The 24,673-nt window shown below is 43.6% G+C and overlaps 1 protein-coding gene across 3 annotated transcripts in view; it reads left to right on the top strand.

Moving 5' to 3' along the window:
• Window positions 1-202: 202 nt before the first annotated feature.
• The window catches only part of sox6 (SRY-box transcription factor 6), a 642,359-nt gene continuing 617,888 nt past the window's right edge, over window positions 203-24,673 (top strand). The window contains exon 1 of one of the 3 annotated variants that reach the window (XM_078414965.1): window positions 203-262. The gene's annotated coding sequence lies outside the window, so the exon portion shown is untranslated. Of the gene's footprint in view, window positions 263-3,241; window positions 3,298-4,892; window positions 5,292-24,673 lie in introns of those variants that run through there. The other 2 variants (XM_078414966.1, XM_078414964.1) reach the window with 2 other exon arrangements.

Genomic DNA, 24,673 nt, shown 5'->3' on the forward strand with positions numbered 1-24,673 from the left:
TAATTATTCATTTTTTTGGTGCAAGATGATGACGCGTGCGTTAAAGAACAAAGGGAATGTGAAAATGAAAGTCAGGGATTTGGGTGGGGGTGGGGGTGGGGAGGGAGGGGGGGGGGGGAGGGGGGTGGAGAGGGGGTGCTGATGCTGTACACGAGCTGGTAAGGTAGAGATTCAGCCTGTCAATGCCTCTCTCTCTCTCTCCACTCACACCGGTCTGGATGACTCGTCCATTAGCACAATCTGCATTTCCATCAGCTTCCTTGTAAGTACAGCCATCCTATTAATAGCACGCCAATGTTATTTACAGTATTGTGTAGCGGTGATCTTAATACCATCCTGCCCACACACACCACCGCCGGAGATGCAACGGTGAAACTTTGTTTTAAAATTTCAACGTCTTTAATCTTGTGCCATATATTAAAAGATTGGGACCCTTGGCTTGTTGTGTTCAAAGGGAGATCTTATTCCGCGCGCTGTTTTGACTTGATTCCTTCGTGTTTCATCGGGGTTTTTTTTGCAAAGAGCTTATGGCCAGAAATAATAATGTCTGGGCGGTTTGTGTAGAATTGAAGGATCCTGTATCTTGTTGACTAATGTTTGCTCCCCCTTGTACGACTGCCATGCTGCAAAAAACAACCACACAATGATTCATAACTGCTAACTTAAAGCTCACTTTATATCAACGTCCCTGGATCAAACGCCGAATCTAGTTAATCACCGCTTGCAGGTAAGTTTGTTCAATGGAGAGACTTCGCTTTTAAACACACGGCACTTATTTCAGGCTCGGTTCTCTTCATTTCAAGCACCGCTTCGACTCTCTAGGTAACTTTCGCCTCTATCTTTCGGCTGCTGTTCAGATAAACATTCCTTCGCACAGACCCATCTCCCACCCGCTCGGCGCCCAGTCCCACGCAAGTCCTGGACTTCTTCTGAATGCGGATTGTTGAAAAGGAAAAATAAAACACCTTTGTTTTAATTGAATGTGATTGCGGGAGAGAGTTAATGTTAATGCGGTAGTCGTGATTGAAAGTCGGTATGGTAGCGGAATCGATTTAGCCTCAGTTTACCGGTAACACAAACTTGTTTAATACAGCTTGGTCATATTTCAGACCAAGGCTACGTTTTAAAACCAACCCCCTCTCAGAGACCCCTCTCAGTCTTGGTGCTAGAATAATATTTTAAAAAAGACACAAAATGATGGAGTAACTCAGCAGGTCAGGTATAGAAATACCTCAGCGGGTCAGGTCAGTCTGAAGAAGGGTCTCGACCCGAAACGTCACCCATTCCTTCTCTCCTGAGTTGCTGTCTGACCTGCTGAGTTACTCCAGCATTTTGTGAATAAAAACCTTCGATTTGTACCAGCATCTGCAGTTATCTTATAGAAATAATATGTTGGAAATTGGATGTAACGTTTTAATAGGTAACTAAACGACTTTTAAAAAACAAAGCGGGTTGTGCGGAGTCGTTTGAAAAGGGCACCTATTGCGACAGGCTGCGTGTCTGGTTACTTTGTGAAAGTTAGGGCTGTTTCACCCTTGCGCGCATCGCTCTGTCGGCGACGTTCACGGTCCAAGCAAACCGCACGCAATGGAAGTATTGAGAACCGCGAGCCGGAGCCAAAACCTGTTCCCGGCTCTGCCAACTGCCAGCTGCAAGAGCCTTCCCGCCAGGTCAACGTTTCTTTACAATAAGACATACACCCGCAGAGTCCCCGCATTGCTGAGCTACAGCGAGCCTGAGCAGCCGCGATTGCCCAGCTTCACCGAGGGCAGTGGAGGAAACTTCACTCTAACGCAATAAATCTGGGCTTTGGGGCAGTGGGAGTCGATGACAATCAATTAGTTTTGAGCCAGTCCATAATCCCGATCATATCCGGGCGTTGTGTGCCGGTTTGGCAACGCGCCGTTGTTTTATTTTAGTTTTTATCGCTCGCTAAATCTTGCTCGGTTTCAGGCGCAACTTGGTCTGGAGAGCCAAAAAATCACCCATCGTGATCACGGGCTTGCATCTCCGCTGCCCACGTCCACTACAACTAATAAAGAGAAACAAGTTATGACATCCAGGTCGACGCCGAGACTGGCCGTGTCCCGCGGATACCCAGCCACCAATTAATTCCCTCTTCCCATCAAATTACCTTTCCTGCTTTCAAGCAGAGTCTTTATCCCAGCGGTCACACACACTCCACTGGCCCACATTGCCATGGTCGGCGGACAGAGGCGTGCTCTTAATAAAAGACCATTGTACTTGGTTAAACCTGGTCCTATTGCCGTTCCTGGTTTTCAGTTGGAGTCTGCAAGGACCAACGTTGAAGCATTCACAGTAATGGCCCATACCCATTACCTCTCAGTCCCATTCACCTTCAGTATTTCCACTGACCGAGACTACTTGTCAACTGCATCGACGCGCAAAGTGACCCACGAGTTGACACACACTCAGTCGCGATATTGTGGAGTTGTTATTGAATATATTAGCCCCAGTTGAAATGACTTCCAACTGTTCAGCGTCCGAACAGCAACGGCTTTAGGAGTGGAAACGCCATCTGATAAGGTGGCGGTGAAGATAGTTTATACCGTCAGCTCCAGGTTAATCTGGTGAAGTTGCCTTAAAGTTGTGTAAATATCTATACAATTATATCTATAATATTGTTTTTATTTTATAGGTTTATAAATATACGAACCATAAGGGTTTGTAGGTTAATAGGTCTCTGTTACATTTCCCCTGGTGTGGATGAGAAAGTGTGATAACAGAATGAGTGTGAACGGGTAATGGCTGGTCGGCGCGGACTCGGTGGGCCGAAGGGCCTGTTTCCACGCCGCATCTGTAAATCTAAAGCTAAAACAGGCGCACGAAAGTATCCGGGAGGATGGTCTTGTCTCCAAATGTGTGCGACTCCAGGCACATTCCGTTACACGGTGAATGTATGCAGAATGCATTCAATAATTATTAATATGAAATGAATGTCAGTCAATCACTTACGTGATGTTTAAAATGGCAATATCGTTTCCAGAATCGCTGGCAACGCTGCTTGAAATAATCCTTTAAAAGTTCGAAACTTTACAATAAAATGAAGCCCTTCACAGCGTGTGGGGATAAAGTTTGTGTCTACTAACCCGGCGTAAAGCTTTACATAATTACAATCAAGTTGTTTAACGGTCAGCTTTGAAATATACAATCTGCTATATGATTCGCACGGCGTTATATTTTAATCAGTGCAACACGGGACATTTAATGTTCTGTGCAAGCTGGTGGATGTGAAGAAATCTGAACGGTGGTGTGTGTGTGTGTCTATGATCAAAGGTGGGGGATGCAGATTGACAGAACGCCGTGGTAGTTTTCGTGACGGTACCTGTTACACGTTCATTATCTTCCTTTCCTTTGCAATTCGAATAAGATGCTCCGGTGAAGAGCGGCTGAGAGAGTACCATTGTAACAGGGAGCTGGGAGTTTATCTGTGTTCAGAACATCTGCGGGGAAGGGTGAGCCGGGGTCATTTTGTTGCCTCTCAGTTCTCGGGGTGTGTATAATATCTATCTGAAATCACCGCTACCTCTCCGACGATGTGTGTGAGTGTGTGTGTGGGGTGTGTGAGTGTGTGTGTGTGTGTGTGTGTGTGTGTGTGTGTGTGTGTGTGTGTGTGTGAGTGAGTGTGGGGTGTGTGTGTGTGTGTGTGAGTGTGTGGTGTGTGTGTGTGTGTGTGTGTGTGGTGTGTGTGTGTGTGTGTGTGGGGGGGGGGGGTGAGGGGTGTACACGTAACCTATGTACCCTCGTGACTGCTGCATTGTAACATAATATAGATTGATTACATTACGAGCTAGGTGTCAGTTCCATTGATGTTTCGCCGTTGATTTCAGGTAGAGCTATCTGTTACTGTATTCATCATCTTCACAGCTGCTGGCATTTAGAGGCTTAACTTCACTTGCGTAACCAGATTGGGCAGCGAAGTTTTAGATTATTTAAAAAAAAGGGGGTTTAAAAGCGGTACTTGATGGCAATAACCTATTTAAATGTACAAGCCTGAGGAAGATCAAATGAGAAAAAGAGGGTGCCCAGTGCCCGCCTTGCCCTCCTCTCTGTAAATATAATTAATGACACTTTCAGTGTATGAGATAATTGACTTAGATCAGACTGATGATAAAATCCCCGGGAAGCGGCAGCGAAAGGGTTAATGGATAACTATATCAGGTTTCCGAGTTGCACAATATCAGTACAAGAAAATGTGGTACGAGAAATGATGGGAGCGTTCTCCCCAGTGCTGGCTTTCTCAGGCTCGCTCTGTGATCCGGACCACATCTCATGCAACCGCCGCTCATTCACACCCCCCACCCCCAATCAATTATCCTCAATGCTTTTATTTTGCACAGCCGCCGAGATTCACCTCGCCCGCTCGCTCTCCAGCGGTCATCACTTTAAATGTACATTGTAAACTCTCTATCTATCTATCTATCTATCTATCTATCTATCTATCTATCTATCTATCTATCTATCTATCTATCTATCTATCTATCTATCTATCTATCTATCTATCTTTTTTAATTAAAGAAATATCATAGCTTTCCTTTTCAAAAAGCCCCCCAAAAAGTTCTGGGACATTAATTAGGCAGATGCGTGGGGATGAATGCTGGCGGATGAGCGAGAGAGCGAGGGGGGAAGTTGTGATTTTTTCTCTTTCAGTTTTGTTGTTGTGGTGTGCTTTAGTTAAGTTCAGTAGTTCTGACCAGAGAATGGTTGCTAATAGCTGGCTGTGTCTTGTGGTAGCGTGAATTAGCCGGGGCGGCTGGCTGGGTGATCTGGTGTCTGTCTCTCCCCTCTCCCCTCTCTCTCTCTCCCTCTCTCTCGCTCGCTCGCTCTCTCTCTGGTCTCGGGAGCCGCACAGACATCAAGGCTGGCGAGGAAGGGGGGAAGCCATCAGATCAATGCCCTGGCTATTCACTTCATGACGTTGCACGACGGGAAATGCTTTGAATACTTGCGACATGGCCGCTGGAATTGATCGCCAAGATTGACAGCACTAACCATCGCTTCACTTGTTCCACAGAGAATAGCAATATTATTTTCCTGCAGCCTCTCGGCAACTTCTGCAAGCGACTGGAACCCCCCCCCCCTCCCGTTCTCCCCATCACCCACCCCCACCCCCCCATGGCCCGTGGACGCCACAGCTGACTTTAGCCTCTGCCTCGCTGCTCTTTTGTTATTTTTTAAGAAAAATATATATGTAACGATTGTTTTAAAATTAGATCCTTCTCACGACACGGGATAGCACGGCGCTGCCTCTCGTCAGACTGGCTTCTAAGGTAACCCGGACTAAACCGCTTATGTTTAGTGTGTGTGTGTGTGTGTGTGTGTGTGTGTACGCGCGTTGCTTGTTATGTCTAGAGTCCCTGTTGCCTGTGTGAATTTCCATGGATTTCTCCTTAAAGCTTGTGTGCTGGCGGCTGGGTTTTTTTTCTCCCTCCCTTCCTCCCCCTCTCCCTCTCTCTCTCCCTCTCCGTTGTTGTTGAGCTCTGGTTAGGGTCAGTTCGCGGAAGGACAGCGCGCCTAGGGGTTGTTCGTACAAATCTTTCCCCCCTCTCTCTTCCCTTCCCTTCCCTCCCCTCTCTCCCCTCCAAACTTCATTGAGTCTTCTATAATCTGCCATCAAATCCCATGCGAGTTACCGCAAATCTTTCTGTTGCCCACACTTACAAGAAATAAGTCCTCTTGCCCTCGCCCCTAGCAACCCCCTTCATTCCTTCCTTCCGGGCTTGCTCAGTGCGGCGCACCGCAGCTTGGCGAGGCAGGCGATCGCTCTGTGGGCTGGGAGTCAGTGAGGAGCCGGGCAATCTGGTGTTGGCGAGGGGGCTGACTGACTGACTGACCCGGCGCCCGGCCGCTTGCTCCTGTGTCTGTGCAAGCGGCGAGAGATTGCGCTTTGTTTCAGGAAAAGCTGTGATTTCGTCGCCCCCCCCTCCCCACTCCCCCCCCCCCCCCCCCCACTCCCCCTTTTAAAACTGTGGCGGCAGCTTGAATCTAGAGCACGAAGTTTAGTTTGCGTTGGGCCGGGCAGCCGTGCAGTAGCGAACCGATTAGCAACAGTTTCCCAAAACAAGCAGGCGGCAATTTCGATTCTGTCCACACAGTGGTACTAGATCTTAGGAACTGCCCGCGGAAAGTCGTTGATCACAGAATTATAAAGTTGCAATCTGGTCGCTTAAGGTGCGTGTCCGCTGTTTATATTAAACCACATATCATTTTTCTTTTAAGAAACAAAAGTTCCTAACGCCGGCAGTTCTGCCCATTCCCGCCTTTGTCCGAGATAATCTCTCTTCTTTAGTTTGTTCTGCTGATGAGGGATATGCAAATTGATCCGGAAAGAATGCACAAGCACGTAAATTAAAATAAAACAGGTATTCAAAGAGCGACCCGTGAGGAAACAATGCCCGACTTTCCCCTATACAGACTTCCCAGGCGCGACCACTCACTCCTATCAACCACACACACCCAACGTGAGTCCTGAAATTTACTTTGAAAACACTGCTGATAACATTGTATTGAAATACTGGACTATACGACCACCCTCCCCTCATCCCCCCCTCCTCTCCTCTCCTCTCCCCCGAACTATATCGATTAGGTTACAATAACTATTGTTCAGAGTTTTATACAGCTTTATATTTAGGCATCTACTTTTCTTATTTTTAAAATCCAGTTTTATTTAACGAGGATCACGCCTGACATTAAATTAGTTTAACAAAATGTAATATTGAATACATTGCCCCAGTTTAAAAAAAACACATGCACGCTTCATTAAAGTAATTTATGGCGTTTCTTTCGGAAGCCCTACCGATGATCTGTTAGTTGGAATCAGGTGAAGGTGTCCTTTTTTTCCCCTGTGAAATTTTGCAATAACATCCACCCACGGTGTGAAGGGGGAACGCGTCAAATGGTATCTCTAAATAGGACATTGTCTGTTTGCGAGTCAGAAGCCCCGATGTAATCGCCGTGATAGCTGAGCCTTTTTTTATTCACACTTTCATTTAGGGTTTTGGAGAAGCCGAACGAGAGAACTTTGAACAGACAATTATTGCCGTGGCTGTTCTTGTCTCTCCTTGGTGAGAGGGAGGCGGGGGCGGCGTGGGCAGGAGAGAGAGTGAATGTGAAAGTTGCCTGGGGAGAAGAGATTAGCTCCTTCTGACATTTGGGTCAGGGGTGTTTCCCAAAATACTGAGTCAAAACTTTCCCCAGAAATTAAAAAAAAATCGCATGTCGAGCGCAGATAAGGAGCGTGTTTAAACCGCAACACATCTGTTTATTATAAGGTTTTAGAACTCATTTGCAATATTACACATCTCTCCCATTATTTTAGCATGACGCGCACATCACTTTCTGAATTGATGCTAATATGCACAAGAATTGTCATCTTCGACTGGTTTTAATATATGATAATGGCGATTCTCTGATTGACACGGAGTGCTTTTCTCTTTGTTGATGTGTTTCATAAATAGGCTGAAATAAATAGAAAACTCAAAGGTAGACATCTCGAGTACACTCGATTGATGTCTGCATTGGAACTATATTTTGGACATTTGAATGAATGATGCTTCACTGCCGCACAGTGACAATATTTGTTTTGCATACAATGCAAATTTCACCCCGATCGTCAAAACGCGATACTTCATAATTTCTACCGTTGTATCGACTAATCAATCATTTATTGCGGATATAAGATATATTATGAGCGTCTGCGAAGAACATATTTGCATGGCATACAGACCAAACAATACTCTAATGTTCACTTAACAACAGTCCTTAAAAACTGTCTGCACCGTGTTTGTTGTAATGTGATTTTTCTGCACAATACAGATTTGTATTGGCCCATTTAATAAGTTGTTTTTCGACGCTCTTCGAGTGGCAATTCTTCGTTGGCAACTAACTCAGTGAGCCTGTCTGTAAAACAATACCCCGGCTAGTCCCAGTGTTAAAGAAAAGTTGATCTGCTAATGGCATTTTGTTTTGAACAGCTGTCTGACTTGTTGCTTGCTGTTAGAGTAGCTTCCCTCATAAGGTATGGTGGCACTGAAGCCGAAAGAAGGTCCAAATGGCACATTTATAATTAGATTGCAAATTCAGCAGATTGTCCCCATACTACTGAGTTAAACTGCAATGTCTGGGATCTCTATAGAGGCGTCTTAAAAAGAGACTCCACCGAGTCTTGGGTTATTCTCTCCCTTTTTACATTCTTCAACCTATACAGCCGCGAACAGCAGGGGGACTTGATTAAGGCAGTATATATTTCACATAATAAACACCTACCGGGGAGCTACAAGGCTAAAGTTTGGAGTCAACAGCAGGACTGCGATATTGAAATTGTTGACAGATATAGATTCTGCAACCGCGATCTGCCATTAGGCTAGTTCATATTCTATATTCCAGCAGTCACAACATAATCTATCCTAATGAAAGATGCAGCTTTTAAATGTAGATTTATATATTTCGAATTTCAGCACATTTATTTGAAATCCACGTCACTTATAAAATATTGCATTTCTAGCAGTTTGAAGTCTGACGTTCTGTGTGGCTGGCTGTATATACGCGGGATTTTTACAACAACACAACACGAGAATAACAGCGAAGAGTTTCAGGAACATCCACTAAACTAAAATAAACTAAGAACAATTTTGGAATAATTTTACTTCTCCTTTAAATAAAGGGACTGTTCACTTTATTGATTGCTATTGACTACCGACCCGTTAAATCAAAATATTTTTAAAAGCAATAATCTGGTTTCCCCGTATCATTTTAACATGTTTTTTTTCATGTTAGTTATTTGCCCAGCTATCATTTGCAAGTCAACCTAAATTGCGGTATCTTTTACACTTGAACCTACAGCCAACCCACAATCTTGATATATTCACACAATAAGATGAATGCGTTTAGAGTTTAGTTAAGCTGCTAAACTCTAAAGGCATTATTGTTTGCCCAAGAAACGCGTCTGATTTAAAAACACAAATTGGACTTAATGAGAATATGAATCAAAGGCAAAAATTGGGAAGGGGCTCTCAGTATCTTGCAATCCGCCATCCTAGTTATACTTTTCATGACATGAAACTATGAATAATTTAAGACCAATGCAAACTAAATGGGCAGCACTGAAGTTTAATGTCAAAATTAGATTTCTAAAGGCATTTTTAACTAGTAAAACAAAATAAATTCCCTTTGTTTTAGATATCCTTGAGAAAATCGATCTAACCACTTGCTGGTTTATGCTTTGTTTCTCACCCAGAGACCCGGGAATAATTAAGGTTGACTCTGCAGTTGCTAAAGTATCTGGGGTTGTGGGGGGGATAAAAGCGACTTGCCCCAGTTTAGTGAGCTGGTGAACTGAGCTCCTGGAACTCAGTTTGATGAGTTGTTGCGATGAAAAGTAAATGTTTCGCTGTCACATGGACGAAAGTTCTACTCGGTTAAAATAAAATCTCTAAATGAAAGGAATTGCACATATTATTTTTACGGGGACAAGGGGGGAATAATGTATATTTCAAATAATGTTTTTGCACCAAGTGCTTCGTCTCCTCGATGCACGCTGGCATGTGTAGGGTTAACTCACTCTCAGCACCGCTCCAAGATAAATCGGGATGGACATAAACCAGGCCACTGTAGGGTCACTTTACTTTTGTTTAATTCCAACAGGTTTTAAAGTTGCTTTCGCAGTGTTTAGTTTAAAAATATTATATGTAGTTTTGAAATATTTCACCTGAGGTGAACAATCGGAGCGCTTGGTTCTTCCCACGGACTTGTGTCTAACTTAGCGGCATCTCCTCCAGATTCCACCCGTAGCCCAGATGGGTTTCTGCGACTACCCTAGACTCTAGATATCACGCTGTCCAGCTTGAAACACGGCAGGTGCTGCGGGCCAGGTTTGTGATCCCTTGAGAGGGAGGGAGGGAGGGAGGCTGGTTGAAGTGCCCGTGCACCGTTTATCTGGCGTGGCCCATTCAAACAGCACTGGCCCTTCCGCGTTTGGAGCGAACGGGCAAAAACAGAAGATGTACAAGGGCAAGGGAGGAGGAAGAGGCGAGAGCGCAAAGCAGAGACTGGTGGAAAGAAGAGGGTAAAGAGGACAATAATTGGGAGCGGCAAGGAGCAAATGCTGACCGATGTTTAAAAAAATAAAGAGCAGAAGGGGGAATGGGGAAAGACGTGCTTGACACAAATAGTTCGCTTGTGCTGGATGGTGAATCTGTGAGGAGACGAGGAAGGGAGGTTGCGGTTGTAAGGGCGGGAGGCTGACGGGCTCAGATTTCCCTGCACAGCGGGCACCAGTCAAAGCAGCGGAGCGAGTGGGTCTGAAAGGAGATTGTGGAGGCGAGGAGCGCACAGTCCAAGCCCGTAGTCACTGCACTGTAGCAGAGCGCCCAGCACACACACGCACGCACACACACGCACACGCACACACAAGCTCAGCTCCCCAACTTGACATTACTTGGAAACCACATGGATAGAATATCCTCGCATCCCCATTAGGGAAATAGATCTTGTTTGCGAACGGCTTCGTATCAATGCAACAAGCGCTGCTATAGTGCTCTTGCTGTGTGTGTGTGGGTGTGTGTGTGTGTGTGTGTGTGTGTGTGTGTATGTGTGTGTGTATGTGTGTGCGCGCGCGTGTGTGTGTATATGTGTGTGTGTGTATATGTATGTGTGTGTGTATATGTGTGGGTGTGTGTATATGTGTATATGTGTGTGTGTGTGTGTGTGTATATGTGTGGGTGTGTGTGTATATGTGTGTGTGTGTGTGTGTGTGTGTGTGTATATGTGTGGGTGTGTGTGTATATGTGTGTGTGTGTGTGTGTGTATATGTGTGGGTGTGTGTGTATATGTGTGTGTGTGTGTGTGTGTATATGTGTGGGTGTGTGTGTGCGTGTGTATATATGTGTGTGTGTATGTATATGTGTGTGTGTGTGTGTGTGTGTGATTGTTGTAAGCGGAGCTGCTAGGATTTGATGAATCTTTCTCTGAGGTGTGATTTTTTTGGGATGTGTTTTCTCCTGCGAACGTTTCCAGCCACAGATCCCTTATTCTACGGGAGATCCCGGAATCAATAATGTGTAGGAAGGAACTGCAGATGCTTGTTTAAACCGTAGGTAGACACAGAACGCTGGGGGGGGAAAAGAATAGGTGATGTTTCGGGTCGAGACCCTTCTTCAGACTGAGATTCAGGGGAGAGGGGGACGAGAGATGATAGTGGGCATTGGGAACCCACCAACTGCAGAGAATCAATCGATGCAGCGACCAACTTCCCTCCCTCTTCTCTCGACAACAGACGATAAAGTTTGCAAAAGCACGCAGACCTTTTGTTTTGTGTGCGTTGTGAATTCAAACTAACCCCGTCCAAAGAATAAACACTTTTCGAAGTGTACAACGACGCATTGGAAACTATGCAGATATTTAGGAGCGATTCTTATTGGGGAAAATATACGCAGCAATTTATTATCTATATTTAAAGCTTATATCTGGACGACTGCATGTAGACGTTCGGCCAATTTAAAATAGCATTAGTCGACGGTGCAAGAGAAAAATAGAAACAGGCACAAACTCGGAATATTCTCCTGGACGTTCCTGTCTTGTGCGTCTGAAGGCGCGCTTCTCCCCGCGCAATGCTGAAGGAACAAGACCTATTCCAAACAAAAACAATCGTCAATTATATAGAATCTAACTTGCTTCCATTTTATTTAATCGTTGGACTTTTATTTCGTTGAATAGTTGAAAGGAAAACAATCGAGGCACCCTTGACTCCATTAACACGTCGAAGTAATTATTTGTTTGACAAATGGCTTTTCTTATTAAACATGCAATGCTCTACTTTGAGCTTTGTAATGCCCGGAGACTAATCACAAGCAAAACATTAGGTACACAAACGGAATCATGTTTAATTATTTGCTCTCTAGGGAGAGAGTGTCCATTCCTGAAGATGATTTTCTATGTGCATGTATACTTGACATGATGCAAATATGCCTCGATAATCCTCAGAGATTTCTATTGTAATTAACAGATGCCAAAGCTCCACCTTGTACACTCAGTCAAACAGCTGCATTAAAAAAAAAATACTGCACTGTTTAAGTAGCACTTAACTCTTATGCTTTATTTAATCTGCAATCCAATAGAATATATTGAGTTCATCAAGATGCATGATATATTTTATCTAGATATTGACCGTATTTGAGGGCTAGTGCAGGAAGCTATTGACTGTGGAGTTGCGGAGTGATTAACTTAGATATACTACTCAAAGTCGAAGGTTGAGGGTATTATTGTTCAGCAGAGGTCAATTCTGTGGCCAATAGGCCAAATATTCAGTATGTAGATTGAAAGTCGTGGTCACTATTAACTGAACTGAATATTTGACTGAGAAATACTGTGACTTACACCCTCTGCTCCTTTTGCCATTTCATTTATTGAAGACTATTGCTTCTTACTATTAATTAAAATACAGTGATACAGTTTATTTTCTGTGAAGAAAAAAGTCTTCCTCCAATCCAGGTTAAAGCTGCAATGCTAGATTTGGTAGAATGTTTACTGCTATTTCCAGGATTTTACTAAAATTGGAGGCGCAGAGACATTTTACAGTATTTCCATTTGAATAATGAAGTGTAATAATTTTGAACATTGGCCTTACGATCATGAACTTCACTCGGTAAGGAAGAAATGGAGATTATTAAATTTAGTGTGAAGTTTCAGTAGTTACAAACCTGGTATTGACAGCAATTTTGGGAGTCGAGTATACCAAACAAAATTAACATTGCCACAACATTAATTTCATTTTAGCCGAAGCCTAATTTTCTTTTCTTGCATAGTGGCGTTGAATAAATGGGTGACAGTGTAAGTGATGTATACGAGATGTGGTTCATGCTGAAAATTCTCCTGTTGTTAGAGATATAATTCTTGTTATTTTATTCAGGCATCGTAACTCATGTCTCTCAAATGACTAGACCTGATAACTCAAAACTAACCAAGTCAGGAGTAAATTATAGTCGCTGGTGTACACGGGGCTCAGGTGGGGCTGATGGCACTTCCGCGTGCCTTCTGAGTGTAGCCTAGCTTGGTCGAGTGATTACTTATTTTCCCAATATTTTCCAATTGTTGGAGACTATTCCTGATGGAGTACGACGTTACAATTTATCGACATTTCCCATTATCTATCCAAATATGTGATTTGTGGTAGCGAGTTGGTTCAAAGGGAAAGACAAGTGAAATAGATTCTATTTCTACACCATGCCTGGATATGCACTGCTGGTGAGGGGCATTGGATGGGAATTCAAGGTGAGAGGCAACAGATAATCCTTCACATCCCTAGTCCAGGGCAATGCTCCAACTGAGATCCGTTTACTCCTGGTACAGAAGCTTGAAAGCACGCACTACCACATCCAGTAACAGGTTCTTCCCCTCTGTTATCAGGCTACATCAGTTCCATAAGGGCGGCACGGTAGCGCAGCGGTAGAGTTGCTGCTTTACAGCGAATGCAGCGCCGGAGACTCAGGTTCGATCCTGACTACGGGTGCTGCACTGTAAGGAGTTTGTACGTTCTCCCCGTGACCTGCGTGGGTTTTCTCCGAGATCTTCGGTTTCCTCCCACACTCCAAAGACGTGCAGGTATGTAGGTTAATTGGCTGGGTAAAAAAAATGTAAAAATTGTCCCTAGTGGGTGTAGGATAGTGTTAATGTACGGGGATCACTGGGCGGCACGGACTTGGAGGGCCGAAAAGGCCTGTTTCCGGCTGTATATATATGATGATATGATGATAAGCTAGGGTACGGTCCGATTCACCTCTACCCCATTGCGGACATTGGACTTTGTCTCTGGAACTGATGCACTACAATCCTGAGAACTATATTCTGCACTCTGTATCTTCCCCTTTGCTCTACCTATTGTACTTTAGTCTGACTTGATTGTATTGATGTATGGTATTGTCTGATCTGTTTGGATAGCATGCAAAACAAAGCATTTCACTTTACCTCAGTACACATGACAATAATAAACCTAAACAGTCCAAAGGTTCTGGAGGATCAAGAAGGGTCCCGACCTGAAATGTCAGAGGTTATGGGGAGAAGGCAGGAGAATGGGGTTAGGAGGGAGAGATAGACCAGCCATGATTGAATGGTGGAGTTGGCTTGATGGGTCGAATGGCCTAATTCTGCTCCTATTGCTTATGATCTTATTAACATCACCTATCCATGTTATTCAGGGATGCTGCCTGATCTGCTGAGTTACTCCAGCACTTTGTGTCTTTCCTTGGTAAACCAGCATCTGCAGTTCCTTGTGTCTATAGAGCAAAGAGGTTTAACTTGGGACACCCTTGCCTGCGTTAGTATAACACTCAAGCGTCTCGACCTGAAACATCACCTATCCCTTTTCTCCAGAGACGCTGCCTGTCCCGATGAGTTACTCCAGCTTTTTGTGTCTACCTTCGGTTTAAACCAGCATCTGCAATTCTTTCCCTCACTCAATATTGAATTGGCCCTGGGGTATTAGCAAGCTGAGCATTAATGTTAAACTTGCAGGAATATTGCCACAGTCATTCAACAATCAGCGTAAATATCGTCATGGAAAGACTGACATCTAAAAATCTCAGATGGAGCAAGAATATTTCTGGATGTTATAATATATTCCGGTAGTGACCAATCCCTTGTTTGAGTTTAATCTGCACATACAAATTATTGGATAATGTCAAATTTTAATTAACCAATGCACTTGACGCAATGCCCATATCATTGTAAATCATTAACTTAACACATGTTGATGGATTCAAACAATTCCCCTAGTTTTTTTCAGCAGACTGACCTAGTAAGTCATAATCACATAGAAAGTTGCTGTGACGTGGTTAATGTGATTTAGTTAAAGCCTTGTTCCTGTCATTCACATTAGTATGTAATAAGAACTCTGAAAATGGGTTATTTACCATTCTCTAAGCCTTTGACATAACCCCATGGCAGTGCTCTCCCTCCATTTTATGTCACATCCAATGCACCCAATGAAATGCTTGCTACCTTAACGTTTATGCTGCAATGAATCTTAGAATTAAAAACAGTGGAATTCCAAAAGGAAATAGCTTTATCAGGAACAAATACCCTTTCTTTAGGAATGGCCTTTTCCAAACAACCTTCAGACTGTTGAACGTGACAAACACTCCCCACCCCTCTACTTTCAGTCTGAAGAAGTGTTCCGGCCCAAAACGTCAACCATCCTTTTTCTCCAGAGATGCTGCCTGACCCACTGAGTTACTCCAGCACTTTATGTCTACCTTCGGTATAAACCAGCATCAGCAGTTCCTTCCTACACTACAACCACCAATTAAACTACGTACTGTCTAGTTTGCACGAGGGACTTTGTTTTTTTTGTTGTTTTATTTGTTTGCCCTAATATTGAGATTTAAATTGGGCGGCACAGTGGCGCAGTGGTAGAGTTGCTGCCTTACAGCACCAGAGACCCGGGTTCCATCCTGACTATGGGTGCTGTCTGTATGGAGTTTGTACATTCTCCCTGAGACCGCGTTGGTTTCCTCCAGGTGCTCTGGTTTCCTCCCACCTCCAAAGACTTACAGGTTTGTACGTTAATTGACTTCGGTAAAATTGTAAATTGTCCCTAGTATGTAGGACACTGCTAGTGTACTGGGTGGTTGCTGGTCAGTGTGGACTCGGTGGGCTGTTTCTCTAAAGTCTAAGTAAAATGTTGAATTTATTTTTGTGGTGTAATCTTATCTATGAGTACTGTGTTTACAGGCTTGTGATGCTACAAATGAGAATGTCATTGTTCCCGTTTTGGACATGTGACCATTAAATGTTCTTGACTCTTCACTCTTTATCGACATTAAGAATTTTAAACATTTGTCTTTAGAAATCATAGGTTTGAGCTTTTTGAGCAACTTTGTTGTACAGAGAGTAGCCGTTGTCCTCCAGTGAATAGTTTTGCACTGATTTGCAGTGTTATGTAGTCGGTAGCACAGATGATGTAAATATTTTGCCTGTTAACTATGTCAGGTTACTTTTTAAAAGAGCAAGGGCCAAGCTGACTGTTAAAAGTGTACCTTAAATGAAAGCCCAGCCTTCAGCTGTGTAAAGAGTGCACACAAACGTTCACATAGTGAGGGTAGTTAATCTGCTGCAGGTTTGCATTGCACCCAGAGTCTTAACACCTCCCAGCAAATGCATAGCCTTTTTCTGTGAAAAACGGTACGGATTTGAAACACAGCCCCAAGCCTAAAATTTGTACCGTCTGAGGTTAGTGTGTGACTGCTTCGCGAATCTGTGTGAAATTCTTCGGTCCTCTATTCTAGTGGTGTCATTCAACCATTTTGTGTGTTTCATCAGCGTTAATATGCATTACGATCCAGGTGCACCGTTCCAATTGTATAACTGTATTCACTTTGATTTGGAGATATGTTGATCATCTAACTATTATTTATAGGCATTTTTAGGTTTTTTAATCGTTTATTTTTGTTTAGTTTAGAGATACAGCATGGAAACAGGCCCTTCGGGCCACTGAGTCCACGCCGACAAGCGATCCAGGCACATTAACACTATCCTACACACACTAGGGATAATTTACAAGTATACCAAGCCAACTCACCTCCAAACCTGTACGCCTTTGGAGTGTGGGAGGAAACCGAAGATCTCGGAGAAAACCCACGCGGTCACGGGGAGAACGTACAAACTGCATACAGGCAGCACCCGTAGTCGGGATCGAACCCGGATCTCTGGCGCTGCAAGTGCTGTAAAGCAGCAACTTTACTGCTGCGCCACCGAGCCGCTCTAGTCTAGTCCAGTGCAGTTTTTACCTCAGATATATTGATGCTTAAAACATTTTAGTTAAAGCTCTAATTAAAGTTTGGTGAAGGGATTTTTGGTCACCTGAACATTATTCCTTTCATAATTTATCAGTGCCGGAGGAATTTGGCTGGTCAGGCAGCATCTGTGGAGGGAATAAACAGATGACATTTCAGGGCCCCTTGTACAAAAAATGGGATTTTTCTGCTAAGAGTCTAATTGGCTAGATTGCTTCTTCGGTGCCTTAATAATTGTACAAATATATAATTTCCAATATCTTTGCTCATCAAATTCTGATCTCTTGAAAATATCCAAGTAGTTTTAAGGTGAGAGGGGCAAAGTTTAGGGGAGATGTACAGGGCAAGATTTTTTACACAGGGTGATGAGGGTCTGGAATTGGAGGCAAGTATAATAGTGGTGTTTATGAGACTTTTGGCGAGGCACATAGATATGCAGGAATGGAAAGATATGGATTATGAGAAGATAGATAAGAGATGGCCGGCACAGACATTGTGGGCCGAAGGGCCTGTTCCAGTGTTGTACTGTTCTATGTTCTAATTACTCCTCCATTGGCAACTGTGCCTTTATCTGCAAGTATGCACAGAGTAGGGGAATCGAGGACCAGCGAACATAGGTTTAATGGGCGGCACGGTAGCACAGCGGTAGAGTTGCTGCTTTACAGCGAATGCAGTGCCGGAGACTCAGGTTCGATCCTGACTACGGGTGCTGTACTGTAAGGAGTTTGTACGTTCTCCCCGTGACCTGCGTGGGTTTTCTCCGAGATCTTCGGTTTCCTCCCACACTCCAAAGACGTACAGGTATGTAGGTTAATTGACTGGGTAAATGTAAAAATTGTCCCTAGTGTGTGTAGGGTAGTGTTAGTGTGCGGGGATCACTGGGCGGTGCGGACTTGGTGGGCCGAAAAGGCCTGTTTCCGCGCTGTATCTGAAATATGGAAATATGAAAAATAATAAGGTGAAGGGGAAAAGATTTAATAGGAATCTGAGGGGTAACTTTTTCACACAGAGGTTGGTGGGTGTATGGAGCAAGCTGCCAAATGAGGTGGTTGAGGCAGGGACTATCCCAATGGTTAAGAAATAGTATGACAAGTACATAGTATGACAAGGACATGTTTGGAGGGATATGGACCAAATGCGCGCAGGTGGGACTAGTGTAGATGGGGCATGTTGGGCAGTGTGGGGAAGTTGGGCTGAAGTGCCTGTTTCCACGCTGTATCACTCTATGACTAGTGCAGCTGGGACATGTTGAGCGGTGTGGGCAAGTTGGACTGAAGGGCCTGTTTCCATGCTGTATCACTCTATGACTCTATAAGTATCCTAAGCTTTAGTTCTCTCCCTTTACCTCTCCAGCTTCCTTGCTTGATTTAAGACCTTCCATAAAATATTTGCATTTGATTTATTGATTATCTATACTAATATCTAACGTGGCCAGTGCCAAGTTTCATTTTGATAATGCCCATGTAAAGCACTTGGGTGCTGTGTAGATGCACATTGATGCTGTCCATGCTGCAGTGCAGCACTGATGTTGTTTGCACCATTGCAATAGCCCATGTTTAGCTGAGATATTAAACCAAGGCCCTTTGTGCACTCTTAGAAAGATGGAAACGTTGATTCTCTGTGTAATATGGACTTGTGAAAGATAAATCACAATTGTCTGTCGTTTCCTCTTTAACCATATCAATGCTGGTCTTCCACTGTAACGATAAAATGTGTTTTAGAATGCTTTGTGTCTTTTCAAGTTGTCCAATCTGTGTGATGGGATAACAATCTGACATCGAACCTAACTGGAGTAGATAATAGTGCAATCACTTGGTGTGCATGTAGTGTCTTTGGGATAATCTTCTCCTGGCAACCTCCAGGTTGTGACCTTCCAACCAGTTAATAAAAAGAATGTCAACTACATAACTCCATAAACCAAATGCATAGGGTTTGGTTTATAGGGTTGTGTATGTAGGAGAACTGTTGGTGGTGAGTCTGAAGAAGGGTCCCGACATGAAACATCACCTCTCCATGTTCCCCAGAGATGCTGCCTGAGTTACTGCAGCATTTTGTGTGTATCTTAGCTTTTTGGTGACACTGCAGCATCGGTTGTAATCCCTGCCGGACCTCCAGATACAAAACGCAAGGGTCCACGCAAGGAGTTGCTTGAGTACAACATCCATGTCAACTTTAACCACACCATAAAACCGGCATTACAGAGCTATCCTAGAGTGTAACCACAAGTATAAACAGTGGGTGAAGGCTAACAGACATTGTTCTAAGTACCAATGCTGGGCTTGTCAGTGATTTATTTCACAGCTACGTTTTTCTAAAGCTCGCACTGTTTCACTGAGGCAGACCTTGCCTCTTTGGCATCAGTGGGGGGGCAATTTATCAATACACAATTCAGCTGTAAAATGAAGTTTAAATGCTGCCCTTTTTCTACAGTAAAGGCACAGCCTTCAGTCGAGAATTCAACTCTGTGGAAACACGATTTGTGGTTTATTATTTTCGCTCTTTCCCCTTTTCACTTGTTGTGAGTTGTGGCGTTGGGACACTGAAGTTATTTGGTGATAGTTATTACAGCTGAATTCTGATAGACACACGGCCGATTTATTAAAGTTTTTTTTGCGCTGCATTTTTAATGTTAAAAGAGCAGTGATTTAGAGCCCAGGAATTCCGTGCTTGCATCAGGTATGTGTTTGTCTGCAGATGACTATGTTATGTATCGGCTTTGCATAGTTTAGAAAAATTAATGTTTAGGTCTGGTATGTTAAAAACTGTGCAGAGCTACACTTCACACCTTAAAAAGGCAAAGCATAGCTGTGGTATTTTATCCTGTCTTCGTCTTTTGAAAGGAGCAGAATTCAGTGCTGGAAGCACTGGAATGCTATTTGTTTTATTAAATTTACCGTAAGAGCGAGCTGTAATGGTAAAATAATAAAAACAGGCCCATTTTCATCATAAATCCTATCCAAAAATATAACCGTGCCTGTTGGAGTTTTCGCCACGTGATTAAGTGATGTACTGTATCTAATCTACATCTCTTTCTACATTGAGAAGCTAATAAATTCCTTCGGCAATAAGGTTTTTTTAATGGTGTAGAATGCACTTTCTGTCTTCGTGGCTATTCCAACCAGCACAGTTTCAAATAATTATATTTGCAGATAGATGGCTGTGAACCCTGATTTAATAGAATCTTGGATTCTAAATGCTTGGAAAATGTTTTGTACTTTTGAACCATTCACCCCACACATTCTGTCTGTTCCTTCCGTAGTCCCCTGAGATACAACACAACAAAATTCAAAACGTTATCATTTTGTTTTATTAAATATCTTGCCGTTTAAAAAAAAAGAAAGTTTCCCAATAAGTTTTTTATTTGAAGATTGAAGATTTTACTTCATACTTTCATTTTGCAAAAACACTTCCATTTGCAGTTTATGTTTAGAATATTCTTGCATTTTTCAGATTAAAAAGCTGCATATAAAATGTCATACTTTTTTTTTTCCAGAGTAAAATAATTTAACGAAAAATAAGTTCATGGGGTTAGTCCTTGTGCAAACTCTTGTGAAGGGACAATTATCTCCAAGCACTATAATGAGGTTCACAGTGGAAATATATTGTAGCAGTTAAGATTTGAGAGCATTGAATAAGGCAGAGGCAGACACCAGAGAAGATATAACACAGACACAGTATAGGGAGATTAAACATATCTCATTAGGTTAAAGCTGAGAGCATGATGTGGCCCAGATTCCTGATCTATTTGAATGTGATACTCTTTAAAGAAAATTAGATCCTTTTTCATGCAAACATTTGATTGATTGCGATCAGGGTAGCTCTTTGCAAAGGACAATCTCTGTTCCCGATGTCAGCATATTTAGAGCTCTGAACAGCTACTGTTCAAACTACATTTTTAATGCTGCAAAATAATTGGGTGTGCCGCCTTCTGAAAAGAAAACGGCAGCTAAATAATCGGAAAGTTATATTGAGCTGAATACTGGAGGTTTTTATTTTATAATTTGCATTTATATTAATTAGACCAGAATTAACTTACTGCGTTGTGCTTCATAATTCTACATCGCTAATTTTTGATTGAAGTTTATTGGTTGACGTACAGGCAACTGACACTCTTTTGTAGAGGCTTTGCAAAACTTGTTTTAAATTCAGTCTATTTAGATTGGAACCAAGGCTGGGATGAAATTTCACCTTTTCTGCACAGTAGTGCTATTTCTAATGTAAAATAAAAATGGTTTAGACCGTACTAAAGAGGAAAGATCTATTTTTGTCGATAAACGCTGGCAAATATTGTCCAACTGATCTGCATGAAAGAACAACTTTCCATACATTTCACTTTATGATTCAAGTTCATTAATTGATTACATATTTCTTTTACTTGCATCCCACCAGTCTATCTTTATGCAATTACTTAAATTCATCCAGAGTATTGATTTTCTGATATATAGACTAGATATATAAAGACTTGCAGGCACACAAAGAGCGGTGGGTGTATGAAACAAGCTGCCAGAGGAGGTAGTTCCATATCTGGTTCCATACTCCACCCAGAGTAGGGGAATCGTGGACCAGAGGGCCCAGGTTTAACGTGAAGGGGGAAAGATTTAATAGAAATCTGAGGGCTAATCTTTTCACACAGAGGGTGGTGGGTGTATGGAACAAACTGCCAGAAGAGTGAGTTGAGGCTGGGACTATCCCGACATTTAAGAAATAGTTAGACGGGACAGGTTTGGAGGGATATGGACCAAACGCAGGCAGGTGGGACTAGTGTAGCTGGGCCATGTTGGCCGGTGTGGGCAAGTTGGGCCGAGCGGCCTGTTTCCACACTGTAACTTTAAGGTGAGAGGGGCAAAGTTTAAAGGAGAAATGCAAAGCAGCTTTAACATTGGGAGTGGTGAGTGCGTGGAATATGCTGGTGGTGCAGGCAGAGATAGTGATGTGGAAGAGTCAAATGTGCAGGGAATGGAGAGATGTGGATTACGTGCAGGCCAGGGTGATTAGTTTAACCTGGCACCATGTTCATCGTGGGCAATGTGGGGCGAAGGGCCTGTTTCTATCCTGCACTGTGCTATGTTCTATATTCATCATCTCCTTCTCGGGAGCTTCCGAAATGTCACCTATCCATGTTCTCCAGAGATGCTGCCTGACCCGCTGAGTTACTCCAGCACTCTGTGAAACGTCACCTATCCATGTTCTCCAGAGATGCTGTCTGACCCACTGAGTTACTCCAGCACTCTGTGAAACGTCACCTATCCATGTTCTCCAGAGATGCTGCCTGACCCGTTGAGTTACTCCAGCACTCTGTTGTTTTTAGCATTTGGACACTCTTGACTCTGATATCAACTTCCTTCCAATGGGAGGTTCATTGAAGTAAACCTGATTATAAATTATCTGAAACAAAACTAAAAAGAGCAACCCTACTTCCTAGTTCCACTGTTCGCATCCCTGTATTCCTTTGTCATCACCCCCTCCCCAGCCAACAATGAACCATGATGGGCTCCACCCTTCCTTGGTCATCGGTTGCCAGCCCTGGTTTGTTCTGGCCTTTTCCTACCTCCAGTTCCCCTTCCCCCCTTATTCACTCTGAATAAGGGTTCTGACCCAAGACGTCACCTATCCATGTTCTTCAAAGTTACTCCAGCACTTTGTGTCTTTTTCTGTCAACCGGCATCTGCAGTTCTTTGTTTAGTTTAGTTTAGATACAGCACAGAAATAGGCTCTTCAGCCTAGCGAGTCCACGCCGCCCAATGATCCCCACACACTGACACTACCCTACACACTAGGGACAATTTAAACATTTATACCAAACCAATTATCCTACAAACCTGTACGTCTTTGGAGTGTGGGAGGAAACGGAAGATAGAGAAAACCCACACAGGTCACAGGGAGAACGTACAAACTCCGTACAGACAGCACCTGTAGTCAGGATCAAACCCGGGTCTCTGGCGCTGTGAGGCAGCAACTCTACTGCTGCGTCACCATGCCTCCCTGCAGTTCCTTGTGTCTCCTTCTAATATGAAGCTTGATGAAGAAATGGAGAAGTGGGGATGTAAAACGCCAATCCCAGCCTGCCAGTGCAGCTCGACATTCCCCCACCCACACATACCTGTGGCACCAGCTTCCTAGTGTCTGGACAGGAAGTCTTGGAAATGCCACCAGCCCTGGTGCTGGGCAGAGTCTGCACTTGTGTCAGCAAGCAAGTCAAACAGCGCTGACACAAACACACTCAGCCCCGCCCGCACCAAGCCAAATATTCTGCCCACTGGCTCTACAAGTGAATTAAAAAGTTGAAATTGTAGTGTGCCAAGTAGGCCGAAATAACGACAAGTAGTCAGGTGTTAACGAAATCAAAATTAATTTTAAAAATTCCAACACGTTTTGACTGATGGAATATCACAAGCACATAATTAAAGCAGCCAAGAAACCTACCACTGAACTACCGGTGTGGCGCAGCGGGTAGAGCTGCTGCCTCGTAGCGCTGGAGACCCGGGTTCCATCCTGACCTCCGTTGCGGTCTGTGTATGGCGTTTGCACGTTCTCCCAATGACTGCGTGGGTTTCCTCCAGCAGCTCCCAGAACCTGCAAACGCCATACCTACAGTACCTGAGGTCAGGAGGATCAAACCCGGGTCTCTGGCACTGTGGGTGCTCCGGTTTCCAAAGATATGCGGATTTGTAGGGTAATTGGCCCTCTGTAAATTGCCCCTAGTGTGTAGGGAGTGGATGAGAAAGTGGGATATAGTAACAGAGAGCTGGTGTGAACGGGTGATCGATGGTCGGTGTGGGCTGAAGGGTCTGGTTTCATGTTGCATTTATGAATCAATCAATTCAATCAATCAATTATGTGTCTATTCTCAGTTAACTCCTTTAAGACTAGTGCAGCAGTGCTACTGAGAACATCAAAGACATGATACTGCAAATATTTGACAGAGGGTGGTGGGTGCTTTGAACACGCTGCCATGGGTGGTGTGATGGTGGTGTTTAAGAGATGTTTGGATTGGCACATGGATATGCAGGGAACGGAGGGACATGGATCATGTGCAGGCAGATCAGTTTTGGCCTGGCATTATATTCGGTACAGACATTGTGGGCCGAAGGGCCTGTCCCCGTGCTGTACTGTTCTACGTTCTAGGGTATAAATGAATGGAACTCACTTTCCCTCCTTTTTCCTAGTTCCTTTTTTTGTGGCTGGAAGTAATGTGGATAAATGACTAAGAACAAGCAGGTGTTGATATTTTCTGCAAGAGGTATATAATTTTGCACAGTGGCCCCCAGCTCCATGTTGAGTGGGCTAATGTTGATGATCTAATGCTTGCTGATAGATCCTTTACCATGCATCGTGCATGGTTTGACTTTCAATGGAAAGCAAAGTTGAGACATGTTTATCAAAACACCAAGTGCTGGAGTAACTCAGCTGGTCAGGCAGCCTGCTCTGCTGAGTTCCTCCAGTACTTTGTGTTTTGCTCAAGATTCCAGCATCTGCAGTTATTCGTACCTTTGTTGCAAAATGTTCCTTCCTGCCTCCCTCGACCGCGACCGTTACAATGAGTTCCCAGTGAGTGCTATTTGACAATAACATTTTCACTACTGAACCTAATACAGTGCGGGAGTAACTCAGCGAGTCAGGCAGCATCTCTGGAGAAAAGGAATAGGAGACGCTTAGGGTTGGAACCCTTCTTCAGATTGAATGTAGTAGGGGGTGGGACAAATCCTGGCAAGTGATGGGTGGATACAGGTAAAGGGGTTGGAGCAAGTGACAAAGGCTGGGGGTCATAAGGAGACAAAAGAGTGTAAAATAAGGAGAGAATAGGAGTGTACTGTGAAGCCATCGACATTTCTAGCATTGAATGCACAGTGCTTATTAGGGTTCATATT

The sequence above is a fragment of the Rhinoraja longicauda genome, chromosome 18 (genome assembly GCF_053455715.1).
Source record: "Rhinoraja longicauda isolate Sanriku21f chromosome 18, sRhiLon1.1, whole genome shotgun sequence".
In the NCBI taxonomy this organism is placed as follows: domain Eukaryota; kingdom Metazoa; phylum Chordata; class Chondrichthyes; order Rajiformes; family Arhynchobatidae; genus Rhinoraja; species Rhinoraja longicauda.